The 23861-nt window shown below is 35.7% G+C and overlaps 1 long non-coding RNA gene across 1 annotated transcript; it reads right to left on the reverse strand.

The window, feature by feature from the left end:
- Positions 1-3046: 3046 nt before the first annotated feature.
- On the reverse strand, positions 3047-20621 carry LOC118161680. Its single transcript, XR_004748120.1, has 3 exons — positions 20610-20621; positions 5645-5648; positions 3047-3179 (listed from the first exon to the last, which is right to left on the reverse strand). It is a non-coding gene; the product is annotated as an uncharacterized LOC118161680 (long non-coding RNA).
- Positions 20622-23861: the final 3240 nt, after the last annotated feature.

The following is a 23861-nucleotide window of genomic DNA, read 5'->3' on the forward strand; positions in this document are numbered from 1 at the left end:
AAAAAAAAAAAAAAAAAAAAAAAAAAAAAAAGAGTCATGGGTTAAGATAGGGATAATTTAATTAAAGGGAAAAAGAAGAGAGAAAAAATCAAGCAAAGGCCACATGGAAGCACGAAGAAAAAAAACTTTTCTACTTCCCATCAACGAACAATGTTCAGTCACATCCCAGGAAGCAGGGCTTCAATACGCATAGTGGTTGAGTGGTTGTTTGGGAGGACAGATGCCTTCATAATGAGAGCCCTCCCTCTCCTTCCCCTTCCCCACCATTTATTGCTGAGTGTGACATCATATGGAATGCAATATCCCTTTAGTTGGCTTAGGTCAGCTGCCCTGGTGATGTCCCCTCCCCACTTCTTGCCCACTCCCAGCTTAATGGCTCTTTGTGGGGGGTTGGATGTAGTCTTGATGCTGAGCCAGCATTGCTCAGCAAATAAACAAAATAGAAAAAACACTATTGTAATACCAATGCTGTTTTAGTTACAAGTTCAAAGCGCAGCACTGCATGGGCTGCTGCAGGGAAACTTAACTCCATCCCAGTCAGACCCAGTACAAATGGACCGATGGAGGTCATCTTGTCTAATCCTCTGTTAGAGCAGAACCCACCTCCTACTCAACCAGGGACTATTCTGCAATCTTCCCAAGGATTTAAACAAATTTACTAACAGCTTTTGGTTCTTTTGGTTATTCTTATATTTTTTCATATATACACCAGAAGTATAATCAGTAAAGCTTAATAAATAAATAAATAAATAAATAATTTGGGGACCACATAAGCAAGCAAATTCTCAGTCATCCTAAATTGTTTCATATAAATACTTGACAATCTCTTTCATGTTTGTGGAAGATGGATCAAGCTAGGAGAGAATCAAAAGACTATACCTGTACCTTCTTTTGCAGGCACTGTGATTCAGCCTTAAGATATCTGCCAACATATTAGTAAAACAGCTTATCAATGGCTACAGGTCATTCATTCCTTACTTAACAAAATTAATCATGAAATGAAATACAAAAATGTACAAAGGATTAATATTTCCCTTCAGATATGTTTTACTTTCTCTGGTTTTTAATATTATAATATATATTAACAAAAGAGGGGCAATCTATTATAACTAAGTATAAGCTTGCAACACACTTGCAACAGATTCCTATCATAGAATCATATAATATCTTGAGTTACATTTTACCAAATTCTTTCTATTGTTTTATCATGGTGAGTTAACCATAACTGAGTGCCAGATCAAGTGAATGGGTGGGTGGGCCCCCAAGGCACTCTCTCCCTCCTCTTCCTTAGCAGGACCAAGGGAGAATATAACATGAAAAGCTCATGGGTTGAAATAAGGACAGGAAAATTATTCTAGTTACAATTACATGCAGGGCAGACTTGCCTTGGGGAAGATTAATATAATCTGTTTCAAATTAAAAACAGAGTAGGATAGTGATAAATAAAAACTGTATTAAAACAAAATTGCCCCCTATATCTCCCTTTTTCCCCCACTCAGCTTCACTCCTGACACCTGTACCTCTTCCCTGCCCTGAACAGCACAGGGTGATAGGGAATGGGGGTTGCAATCAGTTAACAACATTTGATGTCTGCAACTCTTTTCCCAAAAACTGATTCCCTGCTCCATTGTGGGGTCTATTCCATGGAATACATTCTTCAAGAACATCTCCAATGTGGGTCCTCCCCATGAGTTTAAGAACTGCTCCAGCATTGGTCCTTATCATGGGGTGCAGTACTTCAGGAAAGAATAGTTCCAGCATGGGTCCCCCTTGGGCAGCAGCTCCTACCAGACCTCCTGCTCCACTGTGGACTTTCCACAGGCTACAGGTCTGCCCTGGATTCTACTCCTGCAGGGGCTCTTTTTGGGCTCAAAACTTCTCCAGGCCAGATCCACCCGCTCCACCCTGGGCTCCTCCACAGTCTGCAGTGTGGAGATCTGCTCAGCCATGTTACCCCATAGGCTGCAGGGGGACAGCCTGCTCCACCATAGGCCTCTCTAAGAGTAGGGGAACTTCTACTCTGTTGCTTGGAGCCCTTCCTCTTCACTGCAAGTGATTGTTGTCTATGTGTTCTTCAAGGAATCTTTATGCTCTTTCCAACTTGCACATTTGTTTTTTTTCATAGAATTGAAAAGTCATTGTGTTTTTTTTTTTTTGTGATCCACAAATACAGGCAAGGCTGCAATTTTTAAATTATTTTTTTAATATTTATGCTAATGTTAACTCTCAGCACCTCCAGGCATACTTGTCTGACCACTGATTATCTTTGCTATGGACCAAACTGAGTAATTCTGTGCAGCATGTAAGTTAATGTAAGTTGTCAAAATTATGTTGGTTTTAAATGCTATGCCGTAAAAAAAAAAAAAAAAAAAAAAAAAAAAAAAAAAAAAAAACTAGTTGTTGTGGTTTAACCCGGCTGGCAGCTAAACACCACACAGCCGTTCGCTCACCCTCCCCCCTCCCTCTCTGGGATGGGGGAGAGAAACGAGAAAAAAAAACTGAAATCTGTGGGTTGAGATAGGGACGGTTTATTAGGACAGGAAAATAAAATAATAATAATAATAATAATATGTACAAAACAAGTGATGCACAATACAATTGCTCACCACCCGCTGACCGATGCTCAGTCTATTCCCAAGCAGCCGGCCCCCCATCCCGGCTAGCCACCCCTATATATTGTTTAGCATGACGTCAGATGGTATGGAATACCCCTTTGGCCAGTTTGGGTCAGCTGTCCTGGGTCTGTCCCCTCCCAGCTCTTGCTGCACCCCCAGCCTGCCCGCTGGCAGGACAGAGAGAGAAGCTGAAAAGTCCTTGGCTTAGTGTAAGCACTGCTCTGCAACAAGTAAAACATCAGTGTGTTATCAACATTAGTCTCATCCTAAATCCAAAACATAACACTCTACCAGCTACTGGGAGCAAAATTAACTCTCTCCTAGCTAAAACCAAGACATATATCCACCCCTTATTCCATACCATTTATGTCATGCTCAGGTTACACCCTTTCCAATACATTCCATTTGACCACCATTTTCATTTATAATATATATATAGAATGTCCACTGAGTTTGCATAGTCCATGACTGACTTCAGGCTCCATCTGTCATCGCAGTCTTTCAGGGCAGAAGAGATGGTGTGTGATGTTGGAATGTCACACGTTGAAGCCCGTTCTCGTTCCACTGCATCACTTTGTTTGTCCAATTCTATCAAAATCCATTCATCAGTATCTGCGTAGTTGTTACTGTGATACCATTAGTAGGACATTGACATATAGGAATCATAGTAGTGATGACATACAGTATTATATAATAACTAACATAATACAGTCCAACTCATGGGCTTCTTTCACCCAGTATTAAATCCTCTTGAGGTACACACCGGACTTCCCCATTCTTTTGCATTACCCACCAAGTGCATCCAGGTCCCTGAGCAAAAGCAATCCCACTAATGGGTTTGCCTTTTCCTGAGGCAGGAGTAGCCCAGACTGTCTTTCCCAGCATGTTTCTTACATGCACTACAGGAACTTTATCCCCCTCTACAGTATGTAGCAGGTTTGATTGGGCAGGTCCAGCTCGGTTGGCAGATCCCCTAGTATTGACTAACCAGGTGGCCTTTGCCAAATGTGCATCCTAATTTCTGAATGTCCCAGCACCCATTGCTTTCAGGGTAGTCTTTAACAGTCCATTGTATCGCTCAGCCTTACCGGAGGCTGGTGCATGATAGGGGATGTGATACACCCACTCAATACCATGTTCTTTGGCCCAAGTGTCTATAAGGTTGTTTCGGAAATGAGTCCCATTGTCTGACTCAATTCTTTCTGGGGTGGCATGTCGCCAAAGGACTTGCTTTTCAAGGCCCAGGATAGTGTTCCGGGCGGTGGCATGGGGCACAGGATATGTTTCCAGCCATCCGGTGGTTGCTTCCACCATTGTAAGTACGTGGCACTTACCATTGCGGGTTTGAGGGAGTGTGATGTAATCAATTTGCCAGGCCTCTCCATATTTATATTTCAGCCATCGTCCTCCATACCAAAGAGGCTACACTAGTGAAGTTATTGGAGTGACCAAATCTCTGAGCCAGGTTGAAATAAGAAAGAGGAAAGTGAGAGAAATAACAGATTTTATGGGAGTCTCTTTCTAGTCAAATTGCCGTCACAACATATATTCTATTTATTGTCATTTGAGTTAATCTTATTAAAATCAGATACATGGTATATTTCAGGGAATAATTGAGCACTGACAGCACTTTAAGGTGTTTGAGACTCTTGAAAGCTGACAAAACAAAAATCAGACATTTATAAAATATCATGATGTAAATTACACAAGACATGGAACATCTACAAAGAAAACTTTGGATTATTCTGCAAATGTGTGTGCTTTTACTGCATTTGTTATATCTATCAAGAAGAATGGCTGGTTGTCTCTGAAAGCAATTTTACTTCCATTTTCACACCAAATTTGTCCTTTAAAAATGTAGCTTCTAACTTCTTGAAGTGAACTTCTTGAAATGAAACCTTTAACATTAGGTTTCTAACATTAACAGAGCAAGATCGTTGATAATTTCCTCTCTCCCAGAATTAGCATAGTTTGAAATATTTGTATTCAATGCCAGTTACTCAATTTTAGAAATTTGTGAGGTTCCCTTATCACCTCAGAAGAAATCAGAACAATATCTATATTGGTATATTAAATGGATTAAAAACTTTATTCATTTAGCCAAATGTTTCCCACTAGTATGAAAATGATTGTACTCCTGAATAAGTAGGACCTAAGTAGTTCTCATCAAATGTCCTGTACAACAACAGTACTGGAATTGTTCCCTCTTTACAGATGCCAGTGTAACAGTGGAATAGTTCTAATAATCAATTTTTGTAACCATGATTATGCAATAACACTATAAATATAATTTTGTAGATATACAGCAAGATAAAATGATTAAAAAATATATTAATTTATAAAGACTATCTCAAACAACTCTGTCACTTTCACAAGCTTAAAAGTCCAGTTTAAGCCAAACATAAGAACAAGTTTACCTACCAGTAAAAAACATGAAAACCCAATATGCTTTAGCTGTAGCTGTCATAAACTGAAAGGATCAGAAACCAAATCAGCTCAGGACCTAGCTGGACCTGCTTTGAGCAGTGGATTGGACTACTGACATACTTGCAGTCTGAAATGTTGGCTCAGATAATCTTCCAAACAAATAACATCAGATACTTTTCATCATGAACCTTACTTGTCAGCCTGAAGAATATGATGGCCAAGCTTCCCACAGTACTTAAATGTCAGACTCCCTTCTGACGAGACGATGTCAAGAGGATGGAGCTGGTCTCTTTGCAGTTGTGTCCAGTGACAGGACAAGAGGGAACTGCCACAAACTGAAGCACATGAAGTTCCAGCTGAATATAAGGGGGTACTTCTTTACTGTGAGGGTAACAGAGCACTGGAACAGGTTGCCCAGAAAAATATTTCCTTCTCTGGAAATATTCAAAACCTGCTTGGATGCCATCCTGCACAACATGCTCTAGGTGATCCTGCTTGGCAGGGGGGTTGGACTAGATGATCTTCAGAGGTCCCTTCCAACCTCAGCCATTCTGTGATTCTGTGAAATCAGCGTTTCAAACCCAGGGTATCAATATACTTACTCACCTGATTTTCATGTTGGTTCTTTCTCTGCCAATATGTCATGGAGGCAGTTTCTGAATCACAGTTTATGCCCTAGGAATTCATATTAAAAGCTTTACAAAATTAATGGCTACAAGATTAAACATATATTTTAGTACTGCCTGCGTTATATGTCTGTGAACAAAAAAGGAACATTCACTAACAAAGCATTCAGATAGTCTGTAAAGACTTAATTCTCTAAAGACTAATTATTTATAATTCTTCTGCATAAGAGCTATGCTATAAAATGAATTACTGTTAATTATGGTATCACAAACAAAAGATAATCATTTTGTGCTGGAGCAGTTCAGTAATGGCAATATATCATCAAATGTAATGAGACTTTTCTCTAAGGTCCTAAACAACAATCCTTCCAGTGAATGTTATGGCAGAAATCAATTTAAACTACATAAAATATGTGCAAACCTAATACTCTCTGCTGAAACAGAAAAACAGAGACTAAAATGTGAATTTAGTTGTCATTGCCATCTCTCTGTTGTTACTAGCTAGCTAGTATTCTTGGGAAACCATTCTAGGAAAACAGTATTTTCTTTTAACAAATAAATTGAAATGACCTTTAATTTAAAGAGAGTTTGGCATTTATAACCCAGTAAAAACTTGCCTTTTTCATACCTTTATCAATTTGAAATCTTATCTCTGGGAAAGTACATCTCTGACTCTGAAAATATGTATAACATCACTTGAAAGAAAACATTTCCACTTGCAATTCTTGTTAAAAATTAACATTTTTAAATATTTAATAAGTAATTTATAAGATAAATAAAGATTTTCAGACTGATTAAAAGAAACCAAGACAATATCCTCTTCACCATTCTTTGCAAAGATGCAAAAGATAGTGCGAATGAATGCATTCTAATTTGCAATATTAATTATTTTATGTCATAAAAGGTAGTGTATCTGCTTCACTGCTATTGTGTGCCTTGCATTTCAATGGGAAATATTTTCCATTTTTATTCATCACTTCTCAGCCAATCCATAGTAGACATTTCTTATTATTTACCTCAGTTACTGAAGCAAAATGCAGATGTACAATAGAATTGGGATACAGTGATGAAGTCTCTGCTAAAATGACAAAACATAACATCTTCAAAAATGCATTCTGTTTTAATAGGAAATAAAACCAGTTTTTGCACACCATTTGGTTGATTAATAATACAGCTAAAGACAAATTAAAAAAAAAAAAAAAAAGTAACAAGGAAACCATGGAGAGTGTTGAAAGACAAGCAGATGGTTTTAAAGCTGAAAAACTACACTTCAGACTCTGATAAAATCAGTGATATGCACACTCTAGCTACCCTAAATCCAGACAAAGGGGCTTAAAATTTAGATAATGGTTATGTTGGATGAAAATATAAGGTTAAACAATCTGTGATGAAGAACATCTTTTTTTTGTGTGTGTTAAAATACAACCACCTAAACTGACGTAATATTACATGGTGCTCAGAAATGGTAATAATATCGAAGATGATTAAAACTAAATGGATGACTCAAAAAATAGCTGTCCAGAATAAATAAAAAGTAAATATATATGGTATATATATATTTGGTAAAGATGATCAATGACCATGCATAGAGTAAAACAAGAAGGTAAAATGAATTATTATACAACAATAGCCTTTAGGTATAGGCTTTAGTTTTTGCAATATTAAATATTAGAATAATATATTGTATTAGTATTGCATGGCAAAGTTTTGTGGCAAGGGGGCTTCAGGGGTGGCCTCTGTGAGAAGAGCCCAGAAACTGCCCCATATCAGATAAGGGCCAGTTCCAAAAGTAACCCACTGCTGGCCAAAGCTGAGCTAATTAGTGAAACTAGTTATGCCTCTGTAAGAGCATATTTAAGAAAGGAAAAAAACTGCTGTGCAGCAGCAAGTGGGAGAAATGAATGAGAAAATGTAGAAAGAAACAGGCCTGCAGACACCAACAAAGGCAGGAAGGAGGGCAGAAAGTGCTCCAGGAAACAAAGCAGAAGCTTCCCTACAGACTGTGGAGAGGCCCATGTTGGAACAGGCTGTCCCCCAGCAGCCATGACCTTTTTTTCATCATCTTTTCTTTCCCTGTCCTTTTGACGAAGAGGAGTGACATGGTGTTGCTGAACTACCTACTGGTGTTATACTACCAGGATATATTGTAAAATGCAAACATGAATATTAGCATTAAATATATTAAACGTTAAATAGAAACATTAAATATATTTGTATTGCTATTACTTAGGTCTTTGTAATATTCAAAGTTTAAATGGCAGGTAAGGCAGAAATTGTCAAGATTTTTTAACTTATTTTAATTAATAAGCTGTTGTTTCTTTGCTAAAGGATAATTTTCTCTTCTCTGTTTTCTTTTTAAACTGTTTTAGTGTTTTTGGTTTGTTTGTTTGTTTTTCTAACCTAAACAACAAAAGCAATATTAAGTAATATTATTAGATGATATTTCCTTCTCCCTACCTATACTGATTCAATAGAAAATATACACACAGAAGCACTGGGAGTTGTTTTGGAAAGTGACTGTTCCAATGGTTCGGTTTCCAATTTTCCAGTGTTTTTTTTCCAGTTCAAGGTCCGTGTATAATTACTGATTCTTATTCTAGTGCTGATATGTAAGATACTTTTCTCCTTTTCATCTTTGATTAACTTTTTCATCTTTCTCATTTCCTCTCCTTTATTTTGATGTGTTTTACTTTTGAAATAAACTTCAGATTTAATTGTTCACTTAATTTGCTAAACCAAATCAATCTCAAAACATGGCTGACCAAATCTGTATGTAATACAATTAAAGAAGGTCTCACCAGGTACAACGATTCTCAGATTTCCGAGTCTTATGTTGAGGACCATCTAAGAAACTATCAATGAAATTTCCCATAAATCTCTCTCTCTCTCTTTTTTTTTTTTTTTTATTATTTTTTTTTTCCCTGAAACAGCCATGTATTTTAAAATGCATAAAATGCACAAATTCATACTATTTTTCCTTAGTCATTCTCAAAACAAAAGTTTCATTTGTAATTCTCATTATTAAGCCTTAAAACTGTTTGTGTACCCCAATGGAGGGAAAATGCACTATATGCATTTCTCTGAATATGCAGGCAAAGATACTCAAAGTTGTACCTCTAAATTTAATATAATTTAAATAAAAACACAGTGCGCCGTGAAAACTAATTATCTCTATAGAGAAAAAAGCTGCATGACCCCATCAGAGATCACCCTGTGTTGTGGTTTAACCCGGCTGGCAGCTAAACACCACACAGCCGTTCGCTCACCCTCCCCCCTCCCTCTCTGGGATGGGGGAGAGAAACAGGAAAGTGAAGCCTGTGAGATGAGATCAAGACAGTTTATTAAGATAGATAATAATAATAATAATAATAATATGTACAAACAAGTGATACACAATGCAATTGCTCACCACCTGCTGACCGATGCCCAGCCCATAATCCTAAAACGAAAATAACCATTAACTGGATTAAGCCATAAACAGGGTGCCACACAGGTACACGTGAAGGATTTCCTGTGGGTGTGGTATTCAAACAAGGGAACCCACACTTCCAGAAAGGTGTGTGTGTGTTTGTAACCCAGTCTTCTTGGGGGAGAAGGGTGATGCATGCATGTAGCTCTCTGTGTAGGGGAAGACGTGAATAAAACCTTCTAGAATTAGTTATAAAAGAATGCTTAGAAACCTCTGGCCTTTTATTTATTTATTTATTTATTTATTTATTTATTTATTTTGTAAGTATCTGGTATTTTGGTTTGTCTATTGTATTTCTGTTACTGATCTTGAATGTATAATTAACTTATTTCCAGTTAATTATGTCATTCATAGATCAATACATTGATTCCTTTTTTGTTTTAATCTGACTATACTGAACAGATTCTCCCTGTGACGCTCATTGACACCGAATTTAAAAAATACAGCTTCACTAGACTTTTACATACATAGGGAGAAAGTGATCACTGACAGAAATATCTGTTGTTTTTTTTTCATATACACAATAATGCAGTAGCCCCTAGGAAATATTTTGTTTCCAAGAGGAATGGAAAGGACAGGATGGCAGCTGACACAGGGGCTTCTGGGGATGAGAAAAAGCCACATGAAAATCCTGAAATATTTTTGTACTAGAACCCTTCAATTTCCAGCTCTATCTCTCTCACCTGGGAGCACTCAGCACCCTCCTCCTATCCTTCCAAACCTACCCACCCTTCAATTGTTTCTCTTCCTACACTCAACGTCCTGCCATGACCATAATCATTCTATGGTTGTCACTTTCATTAAGTCATTATGGCTACTGTTGCAGAATTAAAGCCCTTGATTCTTGATTCTCCTTCTGGTTGTGAGGATCTAAAAACATTGACATAGTCTAGGTAAATAGAAGTTCAAAAGGAAGAGCAAAACACCAAGAGGGAATTTTAAAAAATAAATAATTAATTTTTAAAAAAGTCCTAGCATTATATATCCTATAGCTATTAGAAAGAGTCAAAGAATCTGCCTCATATATCATTAAAGAATACTTACAGGTGTTTCTTCAAGCTATTTAAATCTTATTAAATCTTATTTTCTTATTTTCTTATCTATAGATATTATTGGACTTTGAGAGATCTTACTGTTTTCTAGTATTTAAGAAGCCAAAAAAAAAAAAAAAGGTTGTGAATATTGTTATTTATTTATTTATTTTACTAAAATTGTGGATGTTAATCACTGGAGCTATAGTCTAACTTCTATGAAACAATTTTAAATTGTTAAGAAAATCAAAACTGATAACACAGACTGATCTCCTTAATCATACCTACAATTAATGTTTTATTATATTATAAAACAAAAGTTTTAACAAGAGAAATAAAAGAGATCAAAATCACTAGGAACACAACGGGCTAAGAAGGTGGAAGGAAGCCAAGTTATACTCATTTGATGGAAGTTTGATGAAAAAGACTATTCAGTTAGCTCAACTACTGAGCAACATTTCACTGTGGTTTTAAAATACTGAAGTGAATGTAAAACACAATACCAGGCAGTCTGCACCACAGAGGTGATGTTGTTTTCACCTGTCTTGGTGCTTTGCAGGCCCTAAAACTGCCCGTAGTTATTTCAGTCATGGTAGTGCTGTCCCTGTAATACACAGCAATGACTTTCTATGACAGATGAGCCCCACTAGAATAAGGATGGCAAACAGCAATGGAAGATTGCAAAAAGTACTTTGAAGACACTTTAGTTGTCATTATGTTGACAAGAGGAATCAGTGAATAAGGACCACAGCATACACTTTCAGGGTCAAAAGCAAATCAGTTTTATTTATTTATTTATTTAAGAAGTAAGAAACCCCACATTGCTAGGCCCTGGTTCTCAAGGAGGACTTGAATTACCCTGATATCTTCTGGACGGATAACATAGAAAATCACAAGCAGTCCAGGAGTTCTCTGGCATGAAATGATGTTAATTTCATGACATAGAAAGAACTGAAAAAGCTAGACACACTTCTAGACCTCATAAACAGAGAAGAACTGGTCAGGAATGTGAAGACTGGGAAAAGTCTTGACTGCATTAACTACAAGAGTGGCCTTCAGGGTCCTGAGAGGAGGGAACATGACAAATAACAGTATCACAGCTCTAGGGATCACACTGTGCTCAGTATGCTTTAGCCTCTTTTTTTAATGACCGGCATGATGGGAGAGTTCCCTCTCAGCAAATTTGCAGATGATACAAGACTGGGAGGAGTGGCCAATTAGCTAGATGGTCATGTTGACATTGAGGGAGACCCTAGCCACCTGGAGAAATGGGATGAATCTCATGGAGTCAAACACAGGGGAATGCAACCCTCCATCTTCACCTGAAGAAGAATAAACCCAATGACCAGGTATGAGCTGGGGAAAGAAAACCTAGAAATCTGTTTTGCAGAAAAGGACCTAGGGGTCTTAGCTGACACAGGGACAGTGAGTCCAGGAAAATAATAATAATAATAATAATAATAATACAAAATTGATAATAATAATACAAAATTGAAACTGGAGCCTCTCTCATATGAGGAGTGTCTGAGAGTGTCTGAGGAGTGTCTGTTCAGCATGGAGAAGGGAAGGGTCAGGGGGATCTTATCAATGTATATAAATACAGTTGGGATGGAGTAGAGAAAATGGAACCAAACTCTCAGTGTTGGCAGGTGACAGTACAAGAAGTTGAAACACATACACCACCAAAACAAAATAAAAAATGTTTTTACCATGGGTCACTGGAACAGGTTTTTCAGAGAGTTTGTGGAGTGTCCACTTGTGGAAACAATCAAAACCTAGTTGCTTTCCTACTTTGAGCAGAGATTAGGAATAGAGGATCTCCATAGGTCCCTCCAAACCTTAACTATCCTGTGATTCTGTAAAAATTCATATTGACAGAAAGTGTTATGCTATTCTACAACAGAAGAGGTCTACTGAAGGCCACCAAATGAATCTTTTTCTGAAGTAACACATTTCAAGCAACATCATTCCCAAATATTTGCTTCCATGTTTAGTATTTTCCAATGGTAGTTATAATGGAACATGCACTGTTCTTGTTTGTGTGTTTCATCCAACTCTTTTATACCTACAGATGATTATTTTTTTCTGTTTGTCTTCCAGAAAGTGGCAAATTAGAACAATATAAATAACAATGTTTACTGTCATCTGGGTATTAGTTCTAGATGCAATCCACTCAAAATGGAGGAACTTGCATAGAAAGAGAAATAATCATATATCATCTACCTTATTAGTATGAGAGAGAAGACTTTACAGTGTGATAATCAATAGATTAGTCACTAGAAAAGAAGCTCTCCACAGAAGTGCTGATGGAGATATGCAAAGGAGATCTGAGCATAGTAATTTATTAATTGACAAATGTTAATCATAAGCAAGGTAGAGATTCACTTTTACACTGTTTGGCAAAACTCAAAATTCTTCAGAGCTCTCATTTTCTAAGCAGAAAAGGCTAGCTTGGCCCCAAATGCCTTTTAGAAAAAGGTATCACCCAATGGTAAGTGGCAGCCAATTTTTATGGTCATTTGCAGGACAGAAAGAAAATAGCATAACATTCAAGGAGCTCTATATTTTGAGAGAGACCTGTATGGAGGTACGGTTCAAACAGAGATCAAGAGAGCAGGTGAGATAAGTGGCAGTTTGAGATAAGGCCCTGAAACATATATCACCTATCATCCTATTTTACGTACTTGGTCTCACAATAGATTACAGAAATGATTACTGACACCGATTATCTATAATATTTTTTCTCTCTTTTGTCAAATTGCAGTTGTACAATCTTACTGTCATATGGCTTTGCTTAGCAACAAAAGCTATTAGGAAACAATTTATTTAAAAAAAATGCTTCACTGATATTCAAGATTTTTTACATTTTTATCTATTGTGAGACCAAGTATAGTGGATTATAATGTATGCATTTCTAATGATTAAATTCTGCTTTTTATTTTAAAATACCATCTGGTCCTTAGATACATCGCTACAGGGAAGGAATTGAAAAACAACACAGAAAAAGTCTTTTTCTTATCCAATGAATGGCTGAAGAAAAAATACAGTTCATAAAAACCTATCGTTTATGAAATCTAGCATGGTATCTCTCTCTCTCTCTCTCTTTTTTTTTATTAATTTTCCATTTTAAAAGATAAGATTTTCTCTCTCTCTTTTTTTTTTTTTCTTTCTTTTTTTCTTTCTTTTTTTTTTTGGTCTTTTTTTCTCTTTTCTTTCTCCTTTTCTTCTGAGATAAAACATGGATAGTATCAACCTTGATCAAATGAATATGCTACAAATTCACAAACATTTATGTACCATGTAACAGGAAAGGCTTTGCATTTGGATAGGAAATTCAGTTATCATTACAGGAAACATTAAGGCTATGAAGTACAGTGTTCAGGAAGTGACTGCACACAGTTGTCTGAAATAGTTCATAGAATGTTGTCTGCACCCAGCTTTTTCTCTAGGTTATGTTTCAAAAATATGTTTGTGAAGTAACAGCCTGGCAACAATATCATTCATAAAACTATACATTAAAAGCATAAGAAAGACATCTTAAATATTTTGCATTATAGGAATACTCATTTTTTACTTGAATATAAAAAGATTAATATTTTAAGCAACAACAAACCATTTTTATTAGTTATTTTCAACAATTTTACTAACAATATCTGTGTATTTTAAAAGGCATTCTTAAATGGGATTTAAGACATTGTTAATGTCAGTTAATCAAATAGCTTTGAATGTTTGAGGCAGATTAGTAGTAAATATTCTTAAGAACATGGAACATACAACTAGAAGGGAGAACATAGTCTCTTTATTCTCTCTTTCAGGACTATTTTGGCCCTTTCCAATGAGACTGAAATGTGCTTACTATTTTTATCATGTGTTACCAACCTTCTGCTGATTTTAGGAATGTGTGTGCCCCTACAAGCCCCCAGGGGATGGGATTTTGTTCCCCTGTGACATAAATACAGGTTCAGCATATATTTATATTAGTGCAGTAAATATTAGCTGACAAACCCTAAGTCAGTTAAAACCACAGAAACATATGAACTCACAACTATATCAACACAGTAGTATTTTCAGCCCAGAAATCCAAACATATCCTGGGCCACATCAAAAGAAGTGTGGTCAGAAGGTCAAGGGAGGTGATTCTCACTCTCTACTCTGGTCTTTTAAGACCCCACTTGGAGTACTGCATTCAGCTCTAGGGCCCCCAACACAAGAAGGACATAGAAGTATTAGAATGAGCCCAAAGGAAAGCCATGAAGGTGATCAGAGGGATAGAGACTTCTCCTTTGAAGATAGGATGAGGGATTTGCTATTGTTCAGCCTGGAGAAGACAAGTCTCTGGGACACCTCACTGAAGCCTTCCTGTACCTAAAGGGAGCCCACAAGAAAGCAGGAGAGGGACACTTTGTCAGTGAGTGCAGTGATAGAGCAAGGAGTAATGGCTTTAAACTAAAAGAAGAAAGAAATTCTTTACTCTGATGGTGGTGAGGCACTGGAACAGGTTGACCAGAGAAATTGTGGATGCCTCATCCCTGGAAATGGCCAGGTTGGATGGGGCTTTGAGAAATGTGGTCTGGTGGAAGGTGTCCTATCCCATGGCAAGGGAATGATCTTTAAGGTCCCTTCCAACACAAACCATTCTATGACTCTATGATTTGTATCACGCCAGCTTGACTATTTAAATATTTTAAAAGCAAAGAAGAGGGAATAAAACAATTTCAGCATCACATGTAAAGACATGAGATGTACAGGGGAAACTCTTTCCCAAGGGATGGAGTGTGGACTTCCTTGTAATGGAAGAATTAGGCAAAAATACCTTTATCTTCTCTGTGTGCAGAAATCAGGAAGGATTTGAAGATAAAAGGGTGAAACACTTTGTTTTGTAGATCTGTAGGGTGTTAGAAAAGCTCTATAGGAATGGATATGCCAAGACATTTCTTTGTCCTTGGGATATACAATTGCAAAGAAACTCTGCGTATCCCCTAATTCATCTTGAATGTCAAGCTTCAAGGACAGCACGATCATGATCTTCTCTAAACCCTGCCTCATTATAAGTGTTATTTTGGCCTCTGACAATAGTTGCCCACTGACATATCCTCAGGCTAACATTACTTTTCTTTAGATCTCCATATTATTGTCATATATTTAGGATTATTACTGAAAGAAGAATTTCTACTTTCGGATTTAATGCTCTTTATCCTCAATTAGAATTTTTTGTTTGTTTCTTGGCTTTTTTTTTTTTTTCTATATGATCAACATTTTCCTTTTTATCCCATAATTAAAAAATAAAATAAAATACTGCAAACAAATATACAGTTCTCATTAAGCGTTAGATAATTTTTATTCAGGAGCTGGTGTCAATAAATTTAATATTGAAATAATCTTCATAGACATATGTTAGTTTAGTGATTGCACCTTGGAAATGTGTTTTTTTGTTTGTTTGTTTGTTTTTACAGGAATATTACAACAAAGATAGTCTTCGGCAAACTATTTAAATCCCTACCTTCCTTACAATGTTATTTCTGAAAAAATATTTTCACAATTTTCCAGTGACAACAGGACATTTTGATAAGATTCAATGTTTTTACTATATCCTGTAATTTGCATTATTTTTTAAATAGTTGAATGTGAAGACCCTAAAGAAAATATATTTCAGCAGCATTTTTTATCCAGAGGTGTTTTCATAGTTATTTTCATTCAGAAATCAGGAAAAAAAAAATAAAAATAAAAATAAAAAACTACAACTTTGAGACATCATTTATTCTTCATGAGTATATGGACATGTGAAATACAGTTGACAAAGACTTACCAAAGTCAAAATCCTGTTTGAAAATATTCTACATTCATATGAACCATTTGGTTACTATTTACTTTATATGTATCCAAATCATCTTGGGCTGAAGATTTCCTTCTGCTATACAGGTGAGATAAATAATAAATAATTCTCAGGGGTTATGTATGCATCTTGCAGTTCTGAGGTATTACAAGATTTTCTGTGGAAAGGGGAAAAAGATAAAAATAGAAAACCTATTAAATCAAATCCCCAAAGAAGGTTTGTTTGTGTTATTGTTGTTTTGCATGTGTTGTTGTTTTGCTATGCTTTGCTTTGTTTTGCTTTACAGTATGACTTTAAATGTAACCAAAGAGTTTATTGCGGAAAACATTAATTTCTAATAGCAAAACTGAGGAGCCAAATTCTGGATAATTTGAATAGAGTGTTTCCACTCCATTTTAAATGGATTTTTGAACACTTCATTAGACTCTCAAAACTTTTTTTGGCTTTTCATATAAAGTGTGTTTTCTTTGTCTACATAAACCATGCAAGTTTTAGTGTAAGAACTATTGAATGTGGGTAACCTATTTTATATATTTTGAGACTGGTTTTAGTAAGAACTTCGATAGTGCTTTCAATAACATTTAAAGAATGTATATTTCAAACCCATAAAAATGGAAAACATTTAAAGTCTTCTCTACATATGCACTAATAGATAATTTTCAACAACATGGCTTCACTAATGATCCTTAGTAACTTTCATCAGCCCATCAATACTAGTTATGGGTTAGGATAATATCCTGCCTTTGACAAGTTGTAGAAAACATTCATTGGCTCAAAATAGATTTCACTATATTCTAATGGTTGTTCATGCACTAGAAAGTTTCAGAACCACAAAGTGATGGTGTACTGTGTTATTAATTAATGAATATCCAGTTCATTTTTAAAAATAGTATTTTTAAAATGGAGGAGGTCATAGTTATGCTTCTTTACTGGCAGTACTCTTTCTATGATAGTTTAAAATTGGCATTTTGAAATAAAAGTGAGAATAGAGAGAGTTGCTCAAGGAAAAAAGCTCCCAAAACAGAATTTTTAATGAACATTTTAATGTCCCAATAAACTATCAAAGAGTAAGTACTTTAAAAATCCCATCATAAAACTTAAAATTCTTGTCACCCTAATGTGTAATAAATGCTCACAAAAATAGGATGGCATTAAATAAAATTAATTTCAACATAACTAAATTTATGATTTAGAAACCTTCATTTTTTTCAGTTAGAAGATTCAGATAATTCAGGTAGACATAGTAGCTGTGAAAGTAAATTGCACTTTACCTGTACTTTTTGCTATGGGCAATAAACACTAAAATATTATAATCTCTTATAATCTCTTGTTACACCTCACACCTTTCAGACAGACTCCATATACCACAACATCAGCAAATGTTTTCAAAAACTCTGAGTTGAGTGAGACATATTTAATGTGAATCCAGGAAATCTGGATAATTTGGAAACTACCTGCTGAAGTTCTGCTCATTGTGCTCAAAGAAATTTCCTTGTTGAATCATCTCAGGGACTGAAGCGGGCTGATCAGATCCTGCCTCATAACATCTACACCACCTAATCTGAGCACAACAGTAGTTCCTCAATCCCATGTCCTGTTTGAGACAAAAGCTGATGCAAGAAATTGGGAAGGAGAAAGCCTGTAATGAGCAGCTGTGAAGTAAACTGTTCAGAAATGAAACAGCATCTTAATCTCATGCAGCTGGTAGATTACATTTTCTGAGCATTGACTGTACTATTCTTTTTTCTTTCCTTTTTTTTTTTTTTTTTTTCCTACCTACTGAAAATGCAATAAGGTTTAAATCACTGAAATCAGTATGCAGTTAATTACAGCTACACAGCTTCCTGTTGACTTTTAGAACAAAAATAGTGACTATTTTTGGATGAAAAATGCCACAGAAACATAAACTCAGTTTCTCTGATGTTGGGTTGCAAAAGTTATGCATTCAGCTAAATAGATTCCCCTCACTAATACTAAATCCAAATCTCTTTTAATATCTTTGGGTATTTTGGCAAAGGTTTATGTGATGTTCATGATTGTGTGCAGAACAGTGGCTGTACAGTTAGTTCTCTCTTTTAAATGCTTACCTGCAATCTATCCTTTTAAATTCCTACTTATAAATTTTTGGAAAAAAAAAATAAATAAAAAAATAAACCAAAACAAGGATCCAAAACTGTAATTTTAAACCCAAAACTATTTAAAGTCAGAAAGTCCAAGACATGTGCATCTAGATAACCAGGTGAATTTAGCTGTGATGAGTTATTAATGAGGCAGGGTTCTACCCTTTAGATATGCCCAGTTAAGATAAGCCTAAATTTCATTCATGCTTCTTCCAGTAGCTTTATTCCATTAGCTAAAATAATAGTAATAAATTTAACTGCCCACTTGAGCAACTAAAATGATGATCAACTGTTCTGTATTCTGGAGAGGAAATAAAATGTTTTTGTTGTTGTTGTTGTTGTTTTGTTTTGTTTTGTTTTTTTCTCCCCACCACTGCACAGTTGATAGATATAGCTTGTCTCCTTGCAGTTTTGAGGCCTGTAGAAGGCCAATTACATTGGAGGCCTAGGTAGACTTCTGAAAGTAGTACTCTTTCTACGCAGGCAAAAATAAATCTTCCTGGATGACAGGTTAATTCTTATTTAATGCCTCCTGGAAAATCCAAGTTGAAAAAAATAATAAAATAAAATAAAATAAAATAAAATAGAATAGAATAGAATAAATAAAATAAAATAAAATAAAATAAAATAGTAAAGCATCAAATCCCACTGAAGAAATATTGAAAACGCTGAATGTCCCTAATGTTCCAATGAAAGGCAGCTGTTGTCAGAGACCACTTTCCCTCTACAGCACAGACCCACTTACACAGAGGATTTATTGAACACTTCATATGTTGATTTATTTTACTAAGAACTACCATTTGGCTTTAATAACCTTTATCTTTATATGACAATTTCACTCATATGATAAATATTTTCTTAAATGTATCAGATAAGAACAAAACTTTTTCCTTAAAGTTATGTTTAGTTGTGCTTGAGTTATTTCACAGTGATAAGGCTGGCCTGGAGATTGGAGGCTAAGTTTGGAAACCTTATCAACATCAAAAAATACTTGGCTAAACAGCCATGGATTTTATAGTAATTTTTATAGTGTTGTTTATCAACGCCTAATATAATGCATTCTGGACATCTGCAAGAAACGTGCCAAATCAGTAAGGTAACTCTGATTTCACCTGCTCTCTGACAGGAGTCACCAAAGTACAGCATTTTAGAATTAACAGATTTTAATAGTTATTCTGAAGAGTTTGAAGTACTATTACCCCCTCTCACAGACATGAAACTAAGTTACTGAGGGTAAAGATGAATGAACATGTCAATTCTGCTTCACAAGTTTCCTCATACCATTATAATGCCTGTTTTTATGCTCTTAGCTTATGTGAAAGTAGTGCTATTTAATTTGTTATGCAATAAAATAGGATTATGGTCCATTATAGAATTTTACATTTACAGTTATCACATACAAGCAGAGAAGTGGTATCTTGCTATGACGCTGTGGTTTATGATCAAAATGTGATAAATAAATTAATTTTCCATCTGAGCCTTGAGTTGCTAATGAATGAATCTCAGCAGAACAGCAGCATACTGCTAACCTCCTTAAACCCAAGGGCATCTAGCTACTTTAGCTCTTTAGCTTCTCCTTTAAGAAGTATTACCATGTTTAAATAGCTTCTGCCAGTTCTTCTGTAAACCCATTTCTACTGGGAATACTTTCTTTAAGAATTACTTTTATCTTACTTGTTTTATAAGTAAAAGTTAAATCCAGGATCTCTCTTTCTCTCTCTCTCTCTCTCTTTTTTTTTTTTTTTTTTTTCTCCTTAAAGAACTTCACTACAGGATTTTATTTGGAATCTCATCCTCTCATCCTTCCATTTGCTACACATCAGAAGAATAATGCCTCCTTCACTTACAGAGACTTGACACTGATTTTTTGAACGTTAGAATGAAATAAAGCCATAAAAACATATAGAACAGTAGAAAGCAAGTGTTGAAAACATACATATTTTTGCCTTCAGAACATTCCAATTGTCATTCTTTAAATAATTTAAGTTTGCCGTGGACTTAAAATTATAATGTTACTGTTTTTCAAACATCTAGTCTCATCTCAATATATTTACTTGGTTTCCATTAGCATTAACAGGAATAACTTGTACATATTGACGGGACAACAGAACCCTAAGGACTTATTAGTAGTCCCAAGCTGTATGAATGCTTAATGTTTCTTTTTTTCAGGATAAAATAATTGCTCACCCAGCATGCTTCGATGGACCATATGGTGCTCTGTGTTCTCCATTGTTCACCTCTGATCCTAGCAATTTGTAAGGATTGAGCTAAAGATGTAGGCATAGGTTTTTATTGCAGTAAGCTTTAGGAGTCTCAAAATGCCAACAGTAATAGAACTAAATTTAGAATATACTTATGTGTTTTTTTTTGTTCGTTTGTTTGTTTTGATCATTCATCAATTTTTTTAAGAATTTCCTAAATTTTATGTATGTGCCCAAGTTTCCTTAGTTTTTCATAAGGGATTAAAATCTTTAAAACTATTGAAAACATTTCTGTGCTTTATTAAATTATGAAAAGCCTTCCCTTACTGTGGATTTCTTGATCATAAGAAGCTCAATCCTAGCTCTTTAGAAAACAGGGAAATACACACTAAGTCTGGGAACTGCCTGGGCAGGAATTCCCCCAGGGCTTTGGAACAGTATGTTTTATTAACTAGGGAACCAAAGGAACAAATACTAGAAACATAAACTACGAATTATTTCCAACTCTGAAGAAAGGAGGAAAAACAAAGCAAAATAAAACAAACAAACAAAACCCAACAACAATAAGAACAACAACAAAGAAAACACCTGTTTGACTTTCATAAATAATTTACCATCAGTAGGAAAACTTTCTCTGAGAAAACAGTACTGCTTTGTTGTGTATTTGTTTTTGGATTTTTCTTGAAAAATGTTAATAACATTAAATCAATTATTAGGAATAAGTGGACATGACAGAATGAAAAGTAAGTTAAAACACTTTAAGCACATGAACATAAAACTCTTTGTCACCAAATTCTTCTCAGTTTTGTCTTTCCTTTTCCTCATTTGAGATCTTGTACCTGCACTAAGCATTCTTATGTTTTCTTCTTATTTACTTCAGTCATGTTTTAGCCTTTTCTTCTTCTGTACCTACTTTTTCTCAAATGTCTTTTCTGTTGGTTTGTTTTTTTGATTTATTTTTTTTTCTAATACCTTTCACACTTCATTTCTATTTGAACAAATATTGTATGGTGTGACACTTAGTGAGACACATGCAAAAAGAAAAAAGGCAAAAAACAGCTTGTTTTACTTAAATCACACAATTAAAAGTAATTTTCACTGTTCCCAAAGGGCTGAATAGAATAAAAATAGCATTATATTGATCTTGCTTCTCAAAGCTTACAGACACTTTAATGATTCTATGTGAGAAAAACTTCCAGATGAAATCTTGGACAATATCTTGCTGTACAGGAATCTGAAGAATGGAGGATATCTTTTAGTCACTCTGAAACAAAATGATCATTCATAGGATCATTTATCTTCATAAGACAGGTAAAACCTAGTGATCTACATAGAGTATTTAAAACCAACTCAAGTGAAAAAAAAAATCATGAAATATTAATATATAAATATATTTGCAACCTTAGCAAATATGGTTATTTTTCCTTAATATTTGTTAGCCATCAGTCTGTAAAATTATAGTAGATACTGATTACATTTTTTGTAGGTAAAAAAACAGAGGTTATAAGACATTCATGATTAATGCATCACTTCCTCTTTAGTAGTGTATTTTTCTCCAATATGTCTTGTTTTCAAATAAATAGTTTTTCTTCCTACTCGTTTTAATGTGCTACAAGATATTAGGATGTTCTAATATGTTCTAATATTAGGATGCTCTTCTATTCAGGGCTAAAAATATATCTAACCGTGTTAGCACAGACATGCTAAGCAGCTGTTTGCATTGGTAGAACTGTGTGGGAATACTCTAACCTCAATTTTTAGTTTGATATCAAGAAAGATGTGCATTACGTATGAGGTACAAAACAGCACTGAAGCATCTTGTGTGCAGCTTGAGTAAATTTTGAGCCCCTCAGTTCAGTAGGAAGACATAAAAAAAATCTACTGTAATCCACTTAGCACTAAGGATATCGTAGATGTCAAGCTTTCCTTAGATGCCCAAACTTCACAGAATCACAGAATCACAGAATCATCTAGGTTGGAAGAGACCTCCAAGATCACCGAGTCCAACCTCTGACCTAATGCTAACAAATCTTCCACTAAACCATATCCCTAAGTTCTACATCTAAACATCTTTTAAAGACCTCCAGGGATAGTGACTCAACCACTTCCCCAGGCAGCCGATTCCAGTGACTAACAACCCGTTCAGTAAAGAAGTTCTTCCTAATATCCAACCTAAACCTCCCCTGACGCAACTTTAGCCCATTCCCCCTCGTCCTGTCACCAGGCACGTGGGAGAATAGACCAACTGCCACCTCGCTACAGCCTCCTTTCAGGTACCTGTAGAGACACAGCACTAAGGATATGATAGCTGTCAAGCTTTCCTTAGCTGCCCAAACTTCTGCCACTGTATGTGCACAAAGCTGATCACCCAAATGCCTATATCCATCCTAAAACTGTGGAAAAGAAACAGGAGGAGAGGAGAGGAGAGGAGAGGAGAGGAGAGGAGAGGAGAGGACAGGACAGGACAGGACAGGACAGGACAGGACAGGACAGGATCAGTATTCTGTCATATGTTAGTATGTTGTGCCTAAAGGTATGATTTAGGTTTCTGAGGAAAGGATTTGGTTCAAAATCCCAGTTACACCATGTTACTGTAATAAAAGTTTACAGATTCTGCACAGAACCTAAGCTGTGTTGTGACACTTGCTCTCTGTACTGTTTTCCATCAGCTTGGGCAGGCATTGCAGCATGTAGAGTATTAGCTACTTGGAATCACAGCATTCGGTACTTGATTCACATCACATAATGAATTTAGGTGCTTTACCTGACACTGGGAGTTTTATTATGAAGCTGATTTCCTAAACTTTTTACTGCTGCGGTGCTCAGCATCACTGGAGAGGTCAACAGTTGGATATGGCCTTAGGTTTTTATAGAACTCACATGAAATTCATAACTGAGTGCACAAAACCTTAGTGCAAATGAGGATTATAAACTACATACAAGAAAAAAAACATCAGGCAAAACATACTGCTCATTAGAATCCCTATGGAGTTCTGAGGTAAATGGCTGCATGCTAATCTAAAGAAATTTAAACTCACTTTGGGAAAATCTGAAGTCAGCTAACCCAATATGCATACCAACTTTGAACACGCCTTGCTGTGCAGTTTCTTTTTAAAACAGCTGCTCTTGAATGGAAAGAATATGAGTAAGATTTGTATTAGTAACTTTCCCAGTGCTAATGATGTTAATCAGAGAATCTCCATTTTTTCTGTGTGTGTATCTGTTCCCTTTCTCCCTGTTTTCAGCACCAGCCCAGCCAATTCTAGCCACATTAATTTAATTGTTTGGCAAATACAATTGCTAAATTTTATCCAATGCATTGTAGATTATGAAGATGAGATGTGAACAACAAAAGGAGATAAAACATGTGCCTATCTAGAAGCAACCTCTCCACTTTAGGGAGATTTCTGGAATGGAACAGAAGAGAAAATAGAAGAAAAAAAAAAAAAAGGTGGAAGAGGAAGAGGAAGAGGAAAAAAAAGAGAAAGAGGAAGGGGAAAAGGAAGGGGAAGGGGAAGGGGAAAGGGAAGGGGAAGGGG

Source organism: Oxyura jamaicensis, chromosome 2 (assembly GCF_011077185.1).
Source record: "Oxyura jamaicensis isolate SHBP4307 breed ruddy duck chromosome 2, BPBGC_Ojam_1.0, whole genome shotgun sequence".
NCBI classification, from domain to species: domain Eukaryota; kingdom Metazoa; phylum Chordata; class Aves; order Anseriformes; family Anatidae; genus Oxyura; species Oxyura jamaicensis.